At 40.9% G+C, this 3,145-nt stretch overlaps 1 long non-coding RNA gene across 1 annotated transcript in view; it reads left to right on the top strand.

Moving 5' to 3' along the window:
* Positions 1-17: 17 nt before the first annotated feature.
* The window catches only part of LOC106819456, a 10,581-nt gene continuing 7,453 nt past the window's right edge, over positions 18-3,145 (top strand). The window contains exons 1-2 of the long non-coding RNA XR_001395430.1: positions 18-28; positions 2,853-2,859. This is a non-coding gene — a long non-coding RNA (uncharacterized LOC106819456). The remainder of the gene's footprint in view (positions 29-2,852; positions 2,860-3,145) is intronic.

Below are 3,145 nucleotides of genomic sequence, written 5' to 3' on the forward strand. Positions count from 1 at the left end.
GTTATACAACCTGATGGTGATATTTTTTGTATTTCTAATGAGTATTACTCTACCTAATGTGTGACCGTTATACAATCGTGTGAATTTAATACCATTTGTGAAGAATTATATGTTTGAAGACATATAACATATGTTGATCTAATAAAACGCATAGTACGTATAATTATTTGTAATTTTTATGTCTCTCCCCGAAAAGGAAAAATCTGTATATGTGTATGTATAAATACCTACGCGCACTCACTCACGCACGCACATGCAGACACGCACGCAAATCCCTGTCTAGGTTTTATAATGAAAATGTACTGAATATGTTGATGAAATGTGTATAACATCTGTACCTGTGCGTGTGTATGTCGTACGTGCACATTATTATTGTTCGGTGATGAATATTCATGTGTGGCTAGTGTTGGCATTGCAGTTTATTTTGTATTTCGCATAATAAAAAAGAATTCAAGACTTCTAATTTGAAGCGTTTTTCGATTAAAAACCAAACGCACAATTTGCATTAACAACTTACATGCATGTTATCGGGATCAAGTGCTTTTTCGATGCATTTTGATGGTGTGTATTTGTGATGACACAATTGTTTATAAAGAGAAATCCCACACCGTGTCTGTCTGTTTTTACCAACATTCGTTTTCCTTTTCTCCTTTTACTCCAATTAATAATTATGTTGTTGTTGTTGGTTCTCTTGCGTAGTGTTTTACTTAGTGGTATCTGACTATGATGCTAGTGCGAGTGAGACGCTACCAGTGTAAGATATGTTTAATATATATATATTCATATGTAATTAATATATATATATATATCTTAAATATATATTGATATAAAGTAATCGACTTCTATACATGCTGAATTGTGCGCACACGGACCCCAGATTGGTCGTCTTACTAACGAATTACCTAACAACGCGGCTTTACCGTCGCCGCACACATAACCAACTATAGTGGCGCCGCCTAGGTGATCATAATTTATTCCGTGCTGGGATAATTAGCAGACATCGTTGGTGACCCATGTCGCTTTCCCAACGCAAATAATTAACTAAGCTGAAACGATAAATTTTAACGCTATGATGTCATAATCGAATTACATACATCCTTCCCCCGGATCGCCGATGACGACGACCTACCTGGAGGTATCGAGACAGCCACAGATGTACATGATCGTGTACAAACTTTATGCAAATTTCCACGAAATAGTCGCTATATCCATCTGCTATATTTACAATTCATAAATCATACATTGTTTACGAGCGATTACAAACCGAATGATACCGAATTTAAAGGCATCGCGAAAGCTAACACGCCACGGCGGACGCTACACGAGGGATGAGCACGCACGGGTTTTCTCATGCACGCACGCACGCACTGGTTTTCTCACCGCATTTCACACAGACGCGTGCCTTAACAACGTTATGGGTTTATACTTGAAATCAGGTGACTAATCGGTCAAAAGCTAAAATCAAATCAATCTAAAATCAATCATGTCAGCTAATTATCATCTAATGTAAATCAATCTAAAATCAATCTGAAATCCAAATCAATCTAAAATCAATCTGAAATCCAAATCAAATCTAAATCAGGTGACTATCGCGAGCCGGCGACTACAGAGCAATGGTCGGGTGTAGACACGGAAATTAGATTGAGTTTTAGATGCTGCGTTTCCTGTCGTCATAGCAACAGTAGATGCTTCACTAACTAACTTCAATTACTTATTTGAGTTTATTTAATTACCGCCTATAAAAGGGTGTTATATCTCATTTGGAATTTACTAGTGAATATATATATATACATACACATACGTGCGCACGCCCACAAACACGCATGCGCACACACATGTACACAAATTATATACTCACGCACGCACACACGCACGCGCACAAACGGGAGCACGTAGTACATAATACACATACATATATCTATGACATATAATACACGAACACATGCGCGCTCAACACACGCGCACACTCGAGCGCACGTAATACACATACATATATCTATGCTATATTTCTCGCAGCAGTCTGGCAGATACATGTACGTGTATATATTCGTCCAAACACTCGTTATTTTAACATGTAGGCCCCCCTACTGGGCATATGCAACCCAGTATACTACCGCTTGGTACATTAGCAATTATTCTAGAATTTCATGTATGCTGAATACTCTAAAATCAGGGTTCGCGCATGCGCAGAAGCTGACTGAATGATCCATATTTTGATTTTAAAATATATTTAAAATGGAGCCGAGCTATCCACGAGTAGATTTCTGCGATAAATATCTATCGCCATGACTCTGGTATAAGAGGGTACGACGCCCTAGCCTGCAGGGTACCTTCAGACAGAGCGTTTCTCGTAGCAGTCTCTCAGATACACGGGCACACGTAGTACATAATACACATACATATATCTACGACATATATACGTAGGCACATCTCATCGTGGACAAACACGTGCGTAATGCACCGCCCCCTCCCCCAGTCCGCAGCAGGAGGCGTGACACTCCCCCACCACGGTCTCACGCGACCCCCTTCCACGCTCACACAAGACACCCCCACGCTCACACGACTCCCTATTTGCACAACCCCCCTTCCCTCCCAGGGGCACTTCCTCCCACCGCACCCTGACATACCTCGGCGCTTAGCCCCCTCCCTCGGTCAGTGGTCGTACATTGTCGTGACGTTCGTCTGACGAACACGTACGTAACACTGAGCAAATATAGCTTCTTCTTCAGGAACGCAATCTATATCGTAACTTAGTTTACATAGAATCCACAGTGTATAATGACACTGCACACACGCTGGGCTTAAAAGAGCTTATTCTACAATGAAAATATAACGCTTTGGGATATGAACAGCTTTTAAGTCCTCACGGAAGATCAGGCGGCGTTCCAACAGCCGAGTGAGCTGTGAAACCTGTGAGCTACGCTATATCCCCATCATTATAGCCATCTCTTAATCAGCCACAAGATGCTTAAAAAGACTCTCATACACCTAAACCTTAATTACTTACGCAGGTGTAAAATATGGTTTGTAGGTGTCGTCAAGCGTTGTTGTCATTCTAATATAATTGGGATGCGATATAAAAAGTTGCAGGGAGTTGCGAGGAGCTCAGAGTTTTAGAAGCTGGATGTCAGAGATCTGGTATTGC

The sequence above is a fragment of the Priapulus caudatus genome, unplaced genomic scaffold, assembly GCF_000485595.1.
Source record: "Priapulus caudatus unplaced genomic scaffold, Priapulus_caudatus-5.0.1 Scaffold3477, whole genome shotgun sequence".
Lineage (NCBI taxonomy): Eukaryota > Metazoa > Priapulida > Priapulimorpha > Priapulimorphida > Priapulidae > Priapulus > Priapulus caudatus.